The sequence below is a fragment of the Pelophylax lessonae genome (assembly GCF_965119305.1).
Source record: "Pelophylax lessonae genome assembly, chromosome: 2".
NCBI classification, from domain to species: Eukaryota; Metazoa; Chordata; class Amphibia; order Anura; family Ranidae; genus Pelophylax; species Pelophylax lessonae.
In genome coordinates, this window is record NC_138769.1 from 262,341,599 (window position 1) to 262,362,294 (window position 20,696).

A 20,696-nucleotide genomic window follows, 5' to 3' on the forward strand; every position below is an offset into this window, starting at 1 on the left:
AATAAATCGGTTGGCCGGTTATATTCGGGACCCGTACCGACACCTCCCCGCCTCACTAAACCGTACGGCTGCCCTCTTGTTTCACCGCCACTTCTGTCCTGACGTCACAATGCAGAACGAAGTCGAGCCCTTTTAACACGGCGACCAATCAGAGGCGAATACCGCGGCCGAGCCCCCGTGCCCGCCACCAATCGGCGTGCGGGTCTGGTGATCGAGCCTCCCCCAGTCATGTGAGTGCTGAATGCCAGCATGGTAGACATGAGCTGCGGCAGCGCCATGCGGGCCCGGGGGTAGCACGGGGGACGGCGCTGTCCGACAGGTGAGAACCCGGCTGTGGGGAGAGTTTGGTGTGACAACGTTCTGGGCTCGGCCTGGAACTCCGTACTTTTTGGGGGAGAAGGAAGTTGACGTGTTGACATTTTACACAGCGCGTGCTAGTATGTGGCCACACCCACTCGTCAGTCCGTGCATGTGTACGTACCGTACCGTACCGTGTATGTGCTGATATCAGTGTGACCTGAAGGTGACATCTGCTCATGGGACACTCATAAGTGGACTCGGTAGGCCGTAGGAATGTGACTGGGTTCACTTCACATCAGTCTGGAGTCTTCTCCTTCCCTGTCTCCGGGGGAACTCAGGTGGGCGTGCCCTCACAGCTGCTCTTACCACTAAAGAGGAACTCCAGCCAAAACCTTGAAACACTGCGGGCTTGATTTACTCAAACTGGAGAGTGGAAGCCAATCAGCATCTAACTTTAGCTTGTTAGATAAGAGCAGCCTTTTTTTTACCAGGATGCCCTGGCAAAATGCCTAAAAATTGATCAACAATTGTATACAAGTCATTGAAAACCACAGGTCTTCATTATGTACCATTATGGCTTTCTAGACACTGGCGTTCGTTATGGGCTTGGACAAGTTCCGATCTTGCCCGCCAGGAAGCTATCACTGCTCTCCACCAATCATAGGCAGTGACGCATTTCCCGGCTGGGAGCTGCATATTAGGGATCGACCGATTATCGGAGGGCCGATATTGACTTTTGCCAATATAGCTGTATCGCCCCCAGAACTGACCGATATTCCAAATATTGCTCATGTAAGGGTAAAATGTCACATAGCATAATTCCGTTTACAAATGTTATTAAATATGCCACTCACATATGTATAAAAGATATAAGTAATTCCACATTCGCAGATCTGCTGGCAGATCAGTATCTCTCACCCGCTTGCTGTAAGTGATACCCGGGTGATACCATTCCGTACGGCATCCACTCAATACGGCTCCATCTCCCACCCACCCGATACCGCTCAGTCTCTCACCCACTTGCTGTAAGTGATACCCAGGTGATACCATTCCGTACAGCATCCACTCAACCGATACTGCTCAGTCTCTCACCCACTTGCTGTGAGTGACATCCGGGTGATACTGCTCCATCTGGCATAGATCTCTGAGGTCACGGTGACCACGTGACCTCCGAGTTCGTGTGCCGGACGGAACGGTATCACCCAGGTGTCACTTACGGCAAGTGGGTGAGAGATGGAGCGGTGAGAGATGGAGCGGTATCGGGTGGGTGGGACACGGAGCAGGTGAGAGACGGAGCGGTATCACCTTGGTATCGCATACGGCAAGTGGGTGAGAGATATCAATCTGCCAGCAGATCTGCTAATGTGGAATTGCTTATATCTTTTGTACATATGGGAGTGGCATACTCAAAAACATTTGTAAATGGAATTATGTTATGTGATCTCATTTTACCCTTAAGCCTCGTACACACGCACCGATTGTTGGCCGTGAATTTTCGACCGCCGCCCGATCGGCCGATTGTCGGCTTGTTAGTATGATGCTTCCGACGACCGACTGCGACTTTTCGGCCAAACAAAATCTGGTAGTGCATGCTATAAAATTTTTGTTGGCCGTCAACAGAACGGCCGATTGTTCGTCAGTCAGTACAGATTTCGGCAGACAAAAATCAGATGAGCAAGACTGGGCATGCTCAGAGAAGAAAAAACACACGGAAAGTAAACCAGAACATGACATCACTTCTGCAGTTGGTTGTTGTTGGCCGACAAAATTCGTGTGCAGTGTAGAGCACATTTCAACCAACACAACAACACTGGACAAAAGACGGCCGATCGGTCGGCCAACAATCGGTGCGTGTGTACAAGGCTTTACATGAGTATCACGACCTAATGGTTGGAGGAGGAGAAGACTAGTATCGGACCCTGACATAGGATGTACAAAAAAAAAACATACTTTTTTAAGCTTTGACAAAAAAAAAAAACCTGGCAGCTGATTGGTTTCTATGCATGCAGTGCTGCACTAGATCTTGCCCTTCCCAGTTTTAGTAAATCAACCCCTGTGTGCAGTTGCATTCAGGCATCATTTACAGTTTCCGATTTGGGATTGCAGGCAGAATCACGGCAATCGCTGCACAAAGGCTTTCCAAATGAGTTGCGACTCTATCAAAATCACATGTTGTTTTCTCCCAAAAAGGAGCAGGAGCTTCTTTTCAAGTGACAAAACACACGTAGGGCAGCCAGTTTAGGTGAATGGACTGGCCCTATGTGACACGCGGAATCGTGTGAGAATCGCAATATGTAAACAGAGCTTTAGGGAGGAGTAAGGTGAAAGCTTTTTTTGGCCATACTTCTCATGTGGATCACAGGAGTGCACTTAGTTCTGCTCTCCTGTGACCCAGATTCAGCTGAAGTTCCATGTGGTCTGGTCCAGGCTCTGGAAGCATCCCAATCATATTGTCAGGATCCACCCTGATGCCTGATCAGTACCTGGCTCAGCCTTTCAGTGTGGTGCTGAGACCCTGAGCCAGCTGCTTCTGCCCCTGCCCCTGCAGAGCCCAGCAGTCCACTGAGCACTGGAGGGGCAGTAAAGACTGAGAACTGAGTTGTCGGCGATCATTCAGTTCTTAGTCTTTGAGACAGCTGCAGCATCGTATGATTGTTTTTAAAAATTCCCTAGCTTCTCTTTTCAGCATATGTACACAGCTAAATGCAGCGTGGTAGGCAGCAGTGGGGCCCTAAGCACAGCTGTGTCTGTAAATGAAAATTAGCAGTGTATTTAAGAGCATACACAAAAAAGGTAGTACACAGCTACGTTCAGGGGCCACACACCTCTGCAGATTTTACGCATGTATGTGTGTAAAGTCATTGGAAGAACTGTATACATCAAAGCATTAGCACTGTAGGCAAGTGTTTTATGCAGGATCTTCTGCTTGCTCTGCCTGCAAGAACCTGTGCAGAAAATACACCTGTAACCAGGTGAATGAGCCTTTGGTACTCATTTACACAGGCAGAAAAAACAGTTTAAATGTCCACAGCATATAGTTTTGTGCACATCTAACCACGGCGCTATAGTAATTAATGAGTCTGTACACAACGCTGCATTTACATGTATAAAATTTATACATGTCTAGTCATTCATTGGAATGAAAGCAGAATTGTACGTTTCTAAATGTGAATATCTTAGGCCCATATTTTGTTTGCAGGATCTTCTGCTAGTTCCGTAATCAAGAACTTTTATGTGCAGAAAATATGCATATGTCCGAGTGAAAAGTCCAGGAGCATTCTTGTACTGTAAAACCTTGGATTGCGAGCTTAATTCGTCCCGGAAACATGCTTGTAAACCAAAGCACTCGTATATCAAAGCAAATTTCCCCATAAGAAATAATGGAAACTCCAGATGATTTGTTCCACAACCATTTTGTCATAAGTACTTCAGTTTAAAGTCCATATAAAAAGATTATAGTAGTGTGACCATGAAATTTTTATCCACAAATGGCAACCTCCACAAGGGGATTAGAAGCAAAATCCAGCAGGAGCTACAGAGTATAAAAGAGAAGGGAGGCACCTCTGAGTGTAGCAATATGGTTACATTTAATGAAGGTTCAACATTTTAGCAAATCACATGGTTGATGATTTAAAAGGGGCACATCTAAGGCTGGCCATACACGATATAATTTTGTTACAAATTTCTGATCAATTTTCTAGAAATGTACCTTCAAATATGTAGTACAAAGGCCTGCCTAATTAGATACAAGTGTAAGTGTTGTTTAGCTTTGACCTCATATTATGTGGTTTGTGGTAAATCTTACAGAAAGTGTACAACAAAAGTTGAACATGTATGGCCAGCCTAAAGCCTCGTACACACGCAACGAATTTCTGCCGACCGGTCGTTCTTCTTTTGTCCAGAGTGGTGTCCGTTGGTTGGAATGTGCTCTAGACTGCACACGAATTTTCCTGCATGACAGAATTCTACTTCAGAAGTGATGTCCTGTGTTGGATTGCTTTCTATGTGTTCTTTCATCTCTGAGCATGCCCAGTCTTGCTCATAAGATTTTTCCCCATCGAAATCTGTACTGACTGCACGAAACTCGGACGTGTTTTGACGGAGGACAAAAATTTTATAGCCTGCACACCAGGATTTTTTCGGCCGAAAAGTCGGAGTTGGTTGTCGAGAGCACCATACTAACAAGCCGAAAATCGGCAGATCGGTCGTCGGACGAAAATTCCCGGCCGAATTTCAACTCGTGTGTACGGGCCTTAAGAATGCAGGCAGCCGGGGTAAAGCTGTCCACAACATAGACCATCTTCCGCACCGCTGGCTTTCACCGCTGTCAGTCTGCAGTCGTGACCAGGAAACCAGGAAGACTACCCTGCAGTAGAGGGGTCTGAAAGCGAGGCTTGAATCGTTCATGGAGCGCAGTGTGGAAGGGATGACGTTGATGGCGGTGCGGAGGGTGGTCTATGTGGACAGCTTTACCTGGGATGCCTGCATACTTAGATGTGCCTCTTTTAATCAACCATGTAAGTTGCTAAATGTTGAACCTTCATTAAATATAACCATATTGCTACACTTTGAGGCGCCTCTCTTTTCTTTTATACTCAATCGTGACCTGACGCTACTTGTATATTAAGACTTCGCTTGTTTATTAAGTCAAAATTTATTAAAACAATTTGCCTGTCTTGCAAAATGCTCTCAAACCAAGTTACTTTCAATCCAAAGTTTTACTGTACTTTTTTTGGGCGACAAGCATCCCGCAATTTTGTTTGCGTGATTTTACTGCGATTCGTCGGGCAACAATCGTGGCAAAATTGCACTGCGTTTGGGGTGCCATTGGAAGTGACCAGAACTGTGTCCCGCAATTTGCAATGATTCGGTATTGTGGGCAGAATCACAGCGATTCTGCTTGTGATCTGGGACATCATTATGTGAATGGAGCCTTACTGTCAAACCATGAAATGGCTAGTGTCCTCGCTGATCACATGTGGAGCACCATGGCAACTTCAGATCAAACAAAATGCTAAGGTGGCAGCTTCCTTGGCTGTAAAGGATAAGAGGGCTTCGTTCCACTTTAAGCATTAGGTATGATCTTTATTGCATAGTCACATTGGTTCAACTTGGCATAATGTAGGTATGCATATCTTATACCTGAGGAACTTGTACAGCACAGCGTCATAGACTTCTGTAGGGCTTGTTGATCTTAAGGCCCGTACACACGATAAGAAAATCTGTAGGGAAAATTTGTCTGACGACCGATCTGCCGATTTTCGGATTGTTAGTATGGTGCTTTCGACAGCCAACTCCGACTTTTCGGCTGACAAATCCTGATGTGCAGGCTATAAAATTGTTGTCGTCTATAATGCAACGTCTGATTTTCGTCTCATTAGTACAGATTTCGACGGAAAAAAATCTTAAGAGCAAGACTAGGCATGCTCAGAGACAAAAGAACACATACAAAGCAATCCAGCACATGACATCACTTCTGAAGTAGAATTCTGTCGTACGGGAAAATTTGTATGAAAATAACCTCTTCACTTTCCACATGAGACTAGTATGCCACAAAAAACGGACAACAGATCGTTCGATAATCTGATCGTGTGTACGGGGCTTTAGTCTCTTAACTGGGAGGTGACCTCCAGCTGTCTTCGGAGTTGTGGTGTGCGTAGGCACGGCCAGGGGAGGGAGGATTTATTGAAAGGATGTAAGCAAACGTCGAAGGCCACAACTCTCAAATCTTAGTAAAAATGCATCTGGGTGGAGGTGGATGGAATCAGTTAGGTCTGAAAGTGCATTTATTCTTTAGGCCCTGTTCAGACAGTGTGGTGAATGGCGTAATTTAATTTTTCTATAGTGGTACATCAGTATGAACGCATACATCAGTATGGCAGCATACTGTATTCTAATCTTGCTATACATGCGTTTTTAGTTAGTGTTTGTCTTGTGACCCATTTACACTTTGCTGCAATGCATCAGCGATTCTGCCCGCGATCCGGGATGACAGTATGTGAACGGAGCCTTATTCAGCATTCACACCATAATAACTGAAACGCATTTCGGAGCCCTGCAGGACCCCTTCATCTGGCATGTGAACACAAAGTATATACCAGGCATCACTAAATGGCGGCCCGCGGGCCAAGTCCGGACCCAATCAATGTTCCGTCCGGCCCCGCAGCGGTCGCGCCATTTAGGATCTGTTTTTCCCTCTGCCGCCGCTGCTGCAGCTGCAGCTCTGTCTTTACAGAGCTGACATCGGAGGAGCAGCGCAGTGATTCACGGAGGACGGGGGCTGGTACAGTTAACTGATTGGTTGCTAGAACTGCCCTGTATTCTAGCAACCAATCAGTTACCTGGGGCAGGTCCCGCCCTCTGTGCATCCCTTTGAGCACTTCCGATGTCAGCTGCTGTGCCTCCGATGTCAGCCACGCTGCCCTGTTTAAGGTAGGACAGGGAAGAGGCACTGCTAATGTAAAGGGGGAAAGAGGGGGGAAATCAAAGAGGCAGAAAAGTAAAGGAGTGATACGGTATGAAGGGGGGTGGGGTTCTACAAAGGGGGTGAGGATTAGAATGTGAAGGGGGGCTGGAGACTGCAGTGTGAAGGGGGGTTTGAAAAAAAAGGAGATGAGCACAGGAACGTCTGAGGGTGCTATAAAGGGGGTGAGGACAAGAATGTTAATGGGGGGCTGGGGACTGCAGTGTGAAGGAGGGGCACAATAAAATGGGAGTGAACAGTTATATGAAGGGGTGCTATTAAGGGGATGAGGACAGTTATATGAAGGGGGGTGCTATGAAGGGGGGAGGACAGTTATGTGAAGGGGGGTGCTATAAAGAGTATGAGGACAGGAATGTGAAGGGGGGGCTGGGGACTGCAATGTGAAGGAGGGGTACTATAAAGGGGGCGAGAACAGGAATGTGAAGGATGGATGATATGAAAGGGGCTTGGAATTGCAATTTAAAGTAGGGGGTGATATAAAGGGGGGCCGCTGACAAAAATGTTATGGGCTGAAGACTGTAATGTGAAGGGGGATGATGTACAGGGGGACTGAGAACACTGATGTAATAAAGAGGATTGTGATGTGAAGGATTGTAGACTAGGTTCACATTTTTGCGTAACGCGTGTAGGCGGCAGATTTATTTCAGTGGGCTGCCTTGTAAGCAGAAACGCAGAAAAATAAGTACCTGACCTTTTTTTTTTTTTCTTTTTAATTGCAGCATACCAAGCTGCATGGTACTGCGGCACCATGTGATGTGGCACTCGTAAAGACGCGCCATGTTTGCGCATTGTGCAGAGGACGGTGCCATTGAGAGCCAAACATATGATTCGGACCTCGGTTTGAAGAAAATTTTACCTACTGGACCTTCATGAATTTTAATTCATTACCCCTGGTATATACTGTATAAGTTTGTATGTGTACATACTTGGAGGCAGCCCTATTTGTTTATACAGAACCTGTGTCCTGTATAAACAAATACATGCCTGATGAAGGGGTCCTGAGAGGCTCGGAAACATTGCTTCAGTTATTATGGTGTGAAAGCTGAATAAATCTTTGGACCCATTCTGGATATTAGTGGTGTACTGTTGACATACTTTTGCTAGTAACCAGTAGGATATATTTATACACAGCATGACCATTACATGTGTACAGACAAGTTGTTACATTGGATCTTACTGCCAGCAAGATCCTATGTAAAATCATATGTCCACTTATTCAATGCAATGCTTTGTACTGCAAGTCCAAAGCTTAAAACAAAACTGCTAGGCCAAGCCACTGACTAAACTTATGTCAGTTCCTTACTACCAAGTGGTCCCTAATGGGTTTCTCAAAACAGACAGCACATGTACCTTAATAGTGTTCTGTTAGCCCTCAGCCTTTTCACCTAGCAGCAGGCTTTCACAGCAGAGAGAATAAGACAAGGCCTCAGTCAGCTCACATAAAAAAGGCCAGTGCACAGCTGAGAATAATTGAGGCCATGCTACCAGATAAGATGAGGACCTAGTAAAAAAAAAAAAAAGGCTTTATCCCTTCAAAAGCTGTACAAAATCTTAGGACCCAGACCAGAACAAATCCTGGAGCCACTCACCATTTGTAGGTGACACATTTACACTGCCCACAATCCTGCCAGCCAGTTCCTTACAATGTTTTTTACTGTGTATGTGTGCATACATGGAGGCAGTCTAATTTGTTTATACAGAACCTGTGTCATGATTTTTGCCTTGCTGATCCTTATATCAAGCTGCTAGACAGGGTTTCTGTTGAAAAAAATCATTCTTTCCTGGTTGGCGTAAATGAAACCAGGTTGATGCAGTGGTGTATTTAGGTTTTGTGCTGCCCTAGGCCTGACTAAACTTGTGCACCCCCTAATTTAAATATGACCCACCCCTTCCTGTAAAGGCCATAACCCCTTCCTGTTTATGACCCGCCCTGTCATCTGTAAACCACAGACCACAACCACAGACTATCCGTGCCCATCAGTGCAGCCTCATCACTTCCCATAAGTTCAGCCTCATCAGTGCCCATCAGTGCAGCCTTGTCAGTGCCCATCAGTGCAACCTCATTACTGCCTATCAGTGCAGCCTCATCAGTGCAGCATATCAGTGCGGCCTCATCAGTGGCTATCAGTTCAACCCCATCAGTGGCCACCAGTGTAGCCTATCAGTGCCCAATAGTGCAGCCTATCAGTGCATCATATCAGTGCCCATCAGTGCAGCTAATCAATTCCACCTCATCAGTGGCCATCAGTGCAGCCTATTAGTGCCCATCAGTGCAACATATCAGTGCTGCCTTATAAGTACAGCCCCATCAGTACAGCTTATTAGTGCCACCTCCTCAGTGGCCATCAGTGCAGCCTTACCAGTGGCCATTAGTACAGCCTTATGCCACTGGATTAGTAAGATAACTCCTTTCTTTTAAGATATTTGGACTTGTGTTTGCTGCCACTGATTGTAATTTTAGGATTATGTCACCAATTTGTATGACTAGGAAGTTCATAGTCATTATACAAATAAGTGAAATAATCAGTGGCAGCAAACAGTCAAAATATCTTATAAGATTGGAGTAATCTTACTAATCCAGTGACATATTGCGATAGCACATATGAGGTGAGCAGGTCCAAAATATTATTGCCATCATATACAATTAAAAGTCTTAATTGTATATGATGCAATTCAATATGCTCACTCAAGGACAAGGATGTTTAATGAAATTATATTATTGACATGATGCCTGCCATACCTGGGGGTGGAGGAGGGTAGGCGAAGCATAAGGCTGCAGTGCTACATTTATTAGCATTTGCGCCCATCGGGCCAGTTGTATTAAGTGTGGTCGGCAGCCTGCTTTCTGTCTGAATGTCCTCACCGGTCAGTATTATCATACCCACAGGTAGCAGTGTAACCGCTTTATGGGGCTGCCAGACTGATTTGCCTCCTGGACCCTGCCCTCCAGTCCAATTCGCACCATAAGACTGGCACTATACTAAAAGTGTAGCGCAAGCAGGTGGGGACCCTTTTAGTGCAGGAGTCGGGAGAATGCTTTTTTTTTTTCTTGCGGGGGTACAGCTTTTTTGCTGCCCCCCTGCAAAGTGCTGCCCTAGGCCTGGGCCTTGTTGGCCTAGGCCACGATACAGCACTGGGTTGATGCCTTCCTATTCATATGTCAGCAACCCATGTGTCCTACCTCCTTGAGGCCCCATTCACACTTTGTGCAGCTGGAAATCATGTTCCTGCTGACGTCTTTGTGTGGGTGATTTTCATGCAATTCCAAGTGACATGCATAGGGCAGCCTATTCACTTCAATGGGCTGCCCTATGCGCAAATGTTGCCCAAAAGAAGCTCCTCCCCATTTTTGGGTCGATTAAGCTTTATGCGATTTATAAAGGCGCATTTTGCCACGATTACGGTACAGTTCTGTTGCTTGACAATTCTGGCAAAATTGCACTGTGTTTGGGTATGCGATTTATAATGAATGGCACCCAAATGCACGGTACATGTTTTGCGGCGATTGCCACGTAATTTGGAATCCTGGGCAGAATCATGGTAATTCTGCCCGCATTGCCAAATCCCCAAGTGTGATTGGGGCCTTAATTTCAAAACTGTAGCCTCTACCAGTCTCTTCAGCATTCAACACTTCCAAGAATGCAGAATTCTCCTATCCTTAAGTCACCCTTAGCCAGAGTCCTGTGCTAATGTAGGGGTCAATAGGAAGGAACCACAGTGTGCTGCAGGGGACGTAGGTATCCAAAAATGGTCTTTGGAAGGGAGGGAAAGTAGGGCAATCTTTTCTACAGATTAAATATAATAATGGAGCACTACATAGCGTAATTTCATTTTAAAAGCTTGGAATCCCTCACCAGCTGCACTCTGGTCCCATTTATTCTTCCTTGGGAAGAGGAGATATGATTAACATGTATAGATACATAAGGGGTCCATATAGTCAACTTGGTGTTAAATTATTCACTTAAAGGTCACCACAGAGGACAAGGGGGCACTCTTTACGTCTAGAGGAAAAGAGATTTTGTCTCCAAATACGGAAAGGTTTCTTCACCGTAAGAGCTGTGAAAATGTGGAATCCCTTCAGCCAGCTCAGTAGATTGCTTTAAAAAGGCCTGGATTCTTTCCTGGGTGTACATAATATAAATGGGTACTAATATTTATAGGTAAAGTTGATCCAGGGAATATTCGATTGCCTCTCGCTGGATCGGGAAGGAATTTTTTCCCTGCTGAAGCAAATTGGTTCATGCTTTGCTGGGATTTTTCATCTTCCTCTGGATCAACTGCGGGTATAGGATTGTGTATATGGGATTGTATGGTTGGGTTTTCTTTTTTGTTTCTTATTGGTTGAGCTAGATGGACTTGAGTCTTTTTTCAACTTGACTGTGTAAAGACGACTGCGCTATGTAATCCTCCCACTGTTCGCACACCACTAACTCCACACTATCCCGCATGTTTCCACGGGGTGACGACTTCTTCCGAGGGTGAAGCAGGCTACCTGTCTGTTGCTATTTGTATGTTTGTATGGTATTTGTATGTGCCCATACAAAGACCGTTGCCTTAAAGAAAAACTACTCCTATCGCCTTAGTCCTTAATACATCTAGATGACAATTAATTCTTAAATAAATCTCTTCTACACAGTCTAAATAAAACACTGGGCATAAAAAAATTATGAAATGAAAAAAATTCAGGGATTACCCCCATATGACAGAAAGCAGACCTTGTTTGATTAGGCAGTAATGAACACTAAAGTGATATGTTACAGTAAATACTAGTCATTGAATTTACCGCCTAAATAAATCAAATGATCAATGGTGACATCAAATATAAAGTGTTAGCGAAACCCACTGATTAATATTAAACAATGAACACATATATATTCAGTATAAAAATTAATTAATCTATACCCCAAAAATTATATATACTAGACCAGGGATTCCCAAACTACGGCCCTGCAGCTGTTGCAGAACTACACATCCCATGAGGCATTGTAAAACTCTGACATTCACATACATGACTAAGCATGATGAGAATTGTAGTTCCTGAACAACTGGAGGGCCATAGTTTGTGAATCCCTGTACTAGACCACTAACCTCTAATGTATAAATAGTAGCCACTTCCATAAATATTACGCTAAGGGAAAACTTAGTGAGTGCAGTGCAGTGAGTCACAACTTAAAGGAGCTGCAGCTCATTCATATGCAAATCTTAAAGCTTATTCCTGGGACACAGTTGTGGTGGGACAACTTAACAAAATGTTGGACTCTCCCAGCAAATCCGGGACAGTTGGTAAGTATACATTGTATATCTACTGTATGCCATCTCCATATTGTTTTAGATTAACCTAAAGGATCATACCAATGGTGTGTGTTGGATACAGTAAGAATCAGCCATTATTTTCTACAGTATTTTATTCTGTTAATGTTTCTTGGGCAGCCAAGTTTATATTTAAATGTAACTAGGTGAAATGTTATGCTTGTTCCTTAGAGAATATAAACAGCACATAGTGACAGTCAACAATGGTGAAGTAAACATTTAGAGCTGGTTCACACTGGGGTGACTTCAAAGCCGCCCGACTGAAGCCGCTCCCTGCAGCGCAACTTCAGCATAGCTTGCAAAAGACTTCTTTAAGTCTAAATAGTGCAGGAACCTTTTTCTAAGTCGGAGCGACTTGAGACGCTCTGATTAGAACGGTTCCATTGCACTGAATGGAGCGCGACTGTCGCCTGACAAGTCGCAGTGTGAACCGGCTCTAAAGGGAGTAATGACATTTTGTTCATCCATGTATCTTCCCTATAAATGCTGCTTGAAATGTTTGACATAGTAAATTCATATTTGTATTTTGGGTGGGGTGACTGTTAGATGTTCAGCAATATCTTTTCCATCAAAGCAACAAGGGCTGTATAAATAACTCCACAAGGCTATTATTTGTAAGGAGATTAACAAGGCTGACCAGCACTTTCATTAAAGAGCACTAATGTCAATCAACATAAATGGTGTTATTTCCATAGGTGCCATTAGAATTGCAGAGAAATGAGGTAGAAGCTGTAAACAAAGTAGGTTGAAGTAAGTGAGGAGGTTATAATATACTGTAAATGATATTAATGCAATTTTAATAAAAGTACTTGTCCTTCACAACTCAAAGATCACACTATTGAGAACGCAATTGGGTGAATATGTTGATGACAAAGGGTAGGTGTTGTTAGAAAATTGTTTTTCTCTTACGTCCTCCGACAGTCACCGCCTCTTCATATTCGTCACATATGGGGTATTAGACTTTGCTCCGAAGGAGTAGCTAGGCAACAGAATATGTTAACAATAAAGCTTTTAACATATCCCACCCTCAAGGGGTGGTCCCCTCAGTCAATACCCTCCTACTTCCTGCAACCATATCTCAGTTTTAATGTCTAGCTTGTCAGGAGTGGCTGGCTCTCTCTGTGCTGGGACTTTCTGTCCCAGACTCTTTCTTCTTTTTACAATTTTGTTTGAGTTTTTCTCTCTACCTTTACTTAGCTGTTATTTTGTCAGCGTTAGTTAGTTCTTCGGATGAAGAGGATCATGCGGACTGGGTCTCGGGCTGATCCCCCTGGTCGCAGGTCGTGGGTCAGTGGCTTCCCAGTCTGCCATCGAGCGTTCAGCCAGGTAACGCTCCTGGCACAGTGAACGACCCATCCCTGTTCGGTGCAGGGATGATTGGTGAGGTGGCTACCTCACTGGACGCTGTGCGGTTTCTTAACCCCCATTGTGTGCGTCTTGAATGCGACTCTCCCTGCCTCATGTGCAGCGGCTTGTTCGCCTGTGCGGGTCCCCCACGCCATGTGAGGTAAGTGTATTTATGTGGGGACCTGTCTGTCTGGGGGGGTGTCAGTCTGGGACTGTGTAACCTGCCTCTATTCACACTGCTTGTCTCCCTATCTCTCGGCTGCATGCTGTGGGCTGCAAGGGGGGGGGGGAGCTGTATGACACTGTGTGTGTCAGACTGGTCAGTGTGAGAAGCTGTGTGCTGTGGGGCATGTTTTTTTGGCATGTTTGGGCATATACAGCGATCGCTGCGGCGATCTGACATGTATTCTGATTTTGGAATGTAATGTGTGTTTTAATGCACTGTGGAGCGGCGGTTTCGGCGCCAAACGACGCCATTTTGCCTACACTCGCTCCGGCCGCATGTTTTACATGCATGGCGGCCATTTTCTTGTAGCCTCCATAGGCTTACATAGAGCGCCCTGGCAGCATCACTTCCTCTCTCCAGGAACACCGATCGAGGCAGCAGCAGCGGCGAGGGTCTCCTCAGGTTTTATCCTTCTGTTCTTGCTATCCATTGCCTGTGTTCAGTTTGCATATTCCCTGTGGGGGTCTTATTGTGCTTGAGTGTGGTGCGGTGGGCTGCGCTTGCCGCGCTTGCTTAAGAGGGGCAGTTAACCCTTTGTTGTCTGGCATTACAGGGGCAATGGATTCTCAGGAGGGCAAATTTCCTACAGCATTGGTGGAAAGCCAGGGGACCGCTGTTTCCCCCCCAGGGGGGGATTTAGCCACTATTGTGGCTGGCCTTGCTGCTCAGGTGCAGATGCTGGTGGCTGCTCAATCTACTAAAAGGCCCAGAGTTACTCTTTCCTCTGATTCTGAGGGTGAAGGTGATGGGGCTGTTATGGCGGGGGCCTCCTTATCGGGGTCCCGCTCCTCTCTTGATCTAGTGGGGTCTGAGGTGGAGGCTGAAGTTGAGGGGGTTGATAATTCTCCCCCTGGCTCGCCTGAAGAGCTTGCAATCATGGATGAGTTGATTGCTTCCATTAAGCAAACGCTGCGTTTGCAGGACGAAGTGTGTCCCCCCGCTGCCTTGGCGGCTTATGGGACGCAGAGAAAACGCAGGACGCCGCAGGTTTTTCCCTGCAATGATGATTTTCAGCGCGCTGTTAAGGATCAATGGCGCAATCTGCGCAAACCTTTTGCGGTACCAAGTAGATTCAAGCTGCGTTATCCTTTTTCGCCTTCCACTGATGAAAGGTGGTGTGCGCCTCCCCCAGTGGATCACGCAATTGCGGTTTTGAACAAAGCCACTGCGATTCCTGCAGAGGATTCCCCTGTGTTCCGTGATGCCACGGATAGGAGACTGGAGTCTCTTGCCCGTCATACCTATTCTGTTACGGGTTCTATGCTTAAGGCTCTGTTTGCTTCTCTCATGGCGGCCCAGGCGATCGCAAGTTGGACGCAGATGCTTAGGCGCGTCCTAGTGGCCGACTCGGCCTCGCCGGCGACCCTGGATATGGTGGATCAAATCCACCAGGGTGTCATGTATCTGTGTGATGCGGACCTGGACCTGGTTCCGTTGGCTGCACGTGTGCACAGCGTGGCGGTGTTGTCTCGCCGCCTGGTTTGGTTAAAATGTTGGTCGGTGGACCAATCTTCACGTAATGCCTTAGCCAATCTACCTTATGATGGGTCTCGCCTTTTTGGGGAGTCCCTGGATGTGTTGATTAAGGGGATCACCGGGGGTAAGAGCACTCTCTTGCCCCATTTCCCCAAGGCTAAGGGGGCTTCTGGGAAGAAGCATGCTAATTTTCGGCCCCCTCAGGGGTCCTTTCGTGCCTTTCGGCCGCACTACAAGGGCAAACCGTTCAAAGGTCAAGGCTCTCAGAAGAAGCCCTGGTCTGGTAAACAGAAGTCCGGCCAATCCGGATCTACAGCCCATAACAGTTCGGCCTGAAGGGGCGCCCTCACCCGGTTTTGGGGTGGGGGGACGCTTGCTCGGTTTTCTTCAGCCCTGGTTGGCCCGTGTGCGGGACAGATGGGTTCAGGAAATCGTTCGATCTGATTACAAGATCGAGTTTCTCTCTCGGCCGGAGAGCAGATTTTTTCCCTCAAATCTTCAACTGTCTCCAGAGCGCTTGCGGGACCTGCACCTGGCGGTGCGGGACCTGAGGGCTCAGGGAGTGGTGGTTCCGGTGCCTCATCGGGACAGGTTTCGGGGGTTTTATTCCAATCTGTTCACCGTGCCCAGAAAGGAGGGCAAGGTTCGCCCAATTCTGGACTTGAAGGCTCTGAACCGCTCTGTGCGGGTTCGCAAGTTCCGCATGGAATCCCTGCGGTCGGTGGTGGCTGCCCTGGTTCCGGGGGAATTCATGGCCTCCATCGATTTGAAGGATGCGTATCTTCACATCCCCATTTTCGAGGGTCACCAGAGATACCTTCGATTTGCCATTGCGGAGGATCACTACCAGTTCGTGGCGTTGCCCTTTGGTCTCGCCTCGGCTCCGCGGGTCTTCACCAAGGTGCTTGCACCCGTTCTGGCATTATTGAGGGCCCAGGGCGTTTCTGTCCTGGGGTATCTGGACGACATTCTGGTTCGGTCTGCGACCAGCCAGGGTCTGGAGGAGGACCTGTCTGTCACGATGCAAACTCTGCAGGAGTTTGGTTGGACGACTGTGTCCGTCGGTTCGTCTTCCCTATCTGGGAATGATTCTGGACTCAGTGCAGGCGAAGGTCTTCCTGCCGGAAGACAAACTCGGGACTCTCCAGGAGGAAGTCAGGTCCCTCAGGGACGTTCCGCACTCGTCTCTGCGGACGTGTATGAGATGTCTGGGATTGATGGTCTCGGCCTTCGAGGCGATTCCATTCGCCCAGTTTCACACGCGGGGTCTCCAAGCAGAGATCCTGTCCAGGTGGGACGGGCGACCTCAATCTCTGGATCTTCAAATCTCGTTGAGTCATCGCACCAGAGGAAACCTTCTGTGGTGGCTCCAGTCCCCGTTGGTGTCCGGGGGCAAGTCGTTTCGTCCGATCTCGTGGACGGTAATCACCACGGATGCCAGCCTGTCGGGCTGGGTGGAGTTCTGGGCGTTCTGTCCGCCCAGGGGACTTGGTCGGAGGGGGAGTCTTCCCTTCCGATCAACATTCTGGAATTGCGTGCGATAAGTCTCTGTCTTCATCGCTGGACGGACCGGCTGCATGGCTGCCCGGTTCGGGTGCAGACGGACAATGCCACGGCGGTGGCCTACATCAACCACCAAGGGGGCACCAGGAGTGCCCGAGCGGCTCGAGAAGTGGCCGACATTCTGTCTTGGGCCGAGACTCATGTCCCAGTGATAACGGCGGTTCACATTCCGGGGGTGGAGAACTGTCAGGCGGACTATCTGAGTCGCCAGACCCTGGATCAGGGGGAATGGTCTCTCCACCCGGCTGTCTTCCAGATGTTGTGCGCGAAGTGGGGTCTTCCAGATGTGGACCTGTTCGCGTCTCGTCTCAACAACAAGGTGAAGAGGTTCGTGGCAAGGACGCGCGACCCTCGGGCAGACGCGTCGGACGCGTTAGTGGCCCCGTGGCATCAGTACAGGCTGATGTACGCGTTTCCACCGATTCAGTTGCTGTCCAGGTTCCTTCGCAGGTTACACTCGGAACGCAGCACGGTGATTCTTGTGGCACCGGACTGGCCTCGCCGGTCCTGGTACGCAGACCTCGTGAATCTGGCGGTCGACGCCCCGTGGCGTCTGCCTCTTCGAGACGATCTACTGTCTCAAGGACCGATATACCATCCTGCTTTACAGTCGCTGGCTTTGACGGCCTGGCTGTTGAGACCGAGGTCCTGAAGGAGAGGGGTCTCTCTCCAGAGGTCGTTCATACTTTAATCAACGCGAGGAAGTCTTCCTCAGGGAAGGTTTATTACCGTACTTGGAAGGCCTATTTTGCCTGGTGTGAGTCCAGGGGGTTTTCACCCCGCACGTACTCGGTTTCCCGTGTGCTGTCTTTCCTTCAAACGGGTGTTGATCAGCGTTTGGCGCTGGCTACGATAAAGGGTCAGGTGTCTGCACTGGCCGTTCTGTTTCAACGTCCCGTGGCTTCCAACTCCTTGGTTGGCACCTTTGTTCAGGGTGTGCGGCATCTGGTTCCCCCTAGGCGGGATCCTCTGCCCCCTTGGGACTTGAATCTCGTTCTATCTGTGTTACAACGTGCTCCTTTTGAACAGATCAGGGAGATCTCGTTGTCTATGTTGTCCAAAAAGGTCGCCTTTTTGGTGGCGATCACTTCGGCTCGCAGAGTGTCGGAGCTGGCGGCTTTGTCCTCCAAGTCTCCGTACCTGGTTATTCATTTGGATAAGGTGGTCTTGCGACCTAATCCTTCGTTTCTTCCGAAACGAGTTTCGGAATTCCATCTTAATGAGGATATTGTCTTGCCTTCGTTGTGCGCGAAGCCTAAACATCCAAAGGAGGTGAGATTGCATTCTCTGGATGTTGTTCGGGCGATAAGGGTTTACCTTAAATCGACTGAGTCTTTTCGAAAGACGGACTCCTTGTTTGTTCTTCCGGAGGGTCCTCGGAAGGGCATGGCGGCTTCGGCCTCTACCATCGCCAAATGGATCAGGCAGACCATTGAACAGGCCTATGCTTTGCAGGGGAAGGTTCCCCCTGTGCCTGTGAAGGCGCACTCTACTAGATCTCTGAGTACGTCTTGGGCCTGTCGTCATGGGGCTTCTGTAGCCCAGGTGTGTAAGGCGGCGACTTGGTCGACCGTGCACACTTTCACAAAATTCTACAAAGTAGATGTTCAGGCATCGGCGGATGCTTCCTTTGGCCGCAAGGTTCTTAGTGCGGCTGTTCCCTAGGGTCCCTTGTTGGGGACTCCTGGCTGTTGGGATAAGTTTTGTATCCCCTGGTTTTTTGTCTTTTCCTGGGTTATTGCTCCTGTTGAGCACTGGTTTTTGCTGTTGCCCAGCTGGTTTCCTTCCTTTGGTAAGGTTCCTTTCTTTGATGCGGAGACTGCGTTGCCTTTCGGCGCGGATGCGTTTCCCACCCCTCATGTTTGCACTGCTTTGGGACGTCCCCATATGTGACGAATATGAAGAGGCGGCGACTGTCGGAGGACGTAAGAGAAAACGGAATTTTTGTAAAATCTTACCTGTAAAATTCCTTTCTCTGAGTCCTCCGACAGTCGCCGCCCCCGCCCCTCTTTTGGGGTTTGGTTGTATACTCTACTGCTATTCCACTAAAACTGAGATATGGTTGCAGGAAGTAGGAGGGTATTGACTGAGGGGACCACCCCTTGAGGGTGGGATATGTTAAAAGCTTTATTGTTAACATATTCTGTTGCCTAGCTACTCCTTCGGAGCAAAGTCTAATACCCCATATGTGACGAATATGAAGAGGCGGCGACTGTCGGAGGACTCAGAGAAAGGAATTTTACAGGTAAGATTTTACAAAAATTCCGTTTTTTTTTTTTTTTTTTTTTTTTTATTTTGTTCTTTTTTGAGAGGGGAGGTAAGTTGATAGTTTTCATTATAATGGCAATTGGTGAAATAAACTTTTTAAAGCATTAGACAGGCTAATGATCCAGAGTTTACCACAAACTCCTCTATATTTAATGAGTTTATATTTCCTAATTTCTAAGCATCCCCCCCCCCCCCCAAAGGAGGTTTTTTGGTGACTTGTTGGCAAATGGGAAAATAAAAGTCTTAGCATAGAAGTATTACATTACTATTGCATGAGTATTACAGACTAGACCGATGTGTCTTTTTGTAGTTCAGATGATATAGTGTGCAATACAAGCATGAAGCAAGGCACATGCATGGGTTTATGCCATTTATTGTAACACTTGTTCCACATATGCCTGACAAAGGGCACACTTCCAAAGTAATGGCAATTAACAAAGCTTCAGTCAAAATTAATGAAGTAACTTTTTTCATCCCAGTTCAACACTCAGAACTAGATTTATACAGTAGTTTCTCAAATTTGAGGATAAACATTTCAAAGTCTGAAGTAATGAGCATAGCCATTGCAAATAGTTTACAGGAACAGCTTAGAGGAAATGTCTCTTTTAACCGAACTAACATCCCCACAAACCTTTGATGTGTTTTGTAACTCAGTTTTTGTCCTCTAGCTAGAACCATCAAAGTGGACCTTAAGCCCTGGGTCAAAGAAGCGTTTAGTTGGTTGGGCTGTAACATAATGATAAAAATGAATGTTTTTCTGCAATTATATCTCCTTCAAATTCTCCCAATAAAACTCCCCGGGGCACTTCAAAAAGACTTGTGTACCCACTTCCTAAAACATACGAGGGTTGTTCAAAAAGTTTCTGCACTTTTTCAAGTGCAGAAACTTTTTGAAGACCCCTCGACTATGGGCAGGAAAAAAAAACAGGCTTATAAAATCTGTCTTAACACTTCCAAAATCTATCAGCTGAATTGGATTGCCTGATCCTGTAAAAAACTTTGTCTGGTGTACTCAAAAAGATAAAAAGCTCTGAATGGACTGGAAAAATATTTCCTCCCTAGACCAGCATTGAGAGTTTGAATTTTGGCCGATGCAGCGGGAACCGACCAAGATTCAAAACATGTATGGGCAAGCAGGCAGGCTAAATGTATCAAGTTGATCGATTTATCAACTTTGGTACAAGCAGCCTGTTTGATTTACACGCGATTACCAGCCATCAGCATTCACTGTCTTCTCCCAGTGGGGGCAGCTTCACCCGCCAGGAGAATATAATGGCTCGGCAGGAAGAATTCCCCTGTAAACACTGCGTTGATGGGGGAATCTTTCCTACAACCCGTGGTAAGCGCTCCATGTATGGCCGACATTACCCCTGTGTCATGAATAGCATCACGTTTATGTCTGCTTACACTACCGACCTGGATTTCTTGAGACGTTTCCAACTTTACTCATCTCTTTACCAGATGCTATAAAAGTGTTCTGCACTAAAACCCCATTTTAAACTCTTTGCGTTGATAAAACCCCTGTCCATCATTCTCTGTCCTTACGTTACTCACGTTTAACCAATGAGAGGCCTCAACCTGACTCTGCCTTTTCTACACAAATGGGAGGAAAATGGACCTGAAAACTAAATACAGTCCCAAAAGTATTAAATTCTGCTCTTTGCACACAGTTTCCCTGGCCAACAAATACTAAGAAAGTGGGTAAAAGTGGGCCCACAGTAA

The 20,696-nt window shown here is 47.0% G+C and overlaps 1 protein-coding gene across 1 annotated transcript in view; it reads left to right on the top strand.

Moving 5' to 3' along the window:
* The first annotated feature begins 230 nt into the window (after window positions 1-230).
* The window catches only part of LOC309545377 (Krueppel-like factor 15), a 60,538-nt gene continuing 40,072 nt past the window's right edge, over window positions 231-20,696 (top strand). Inside the window, exon 1 of the mRNA XM_082244550.1 lies at window positions 231-319. The gene's annotated coding sequence lies outside the window, so the exon portion shown is untranslated. The remainder of the gene's footprint in view (window positions 320-20,696) is intronic.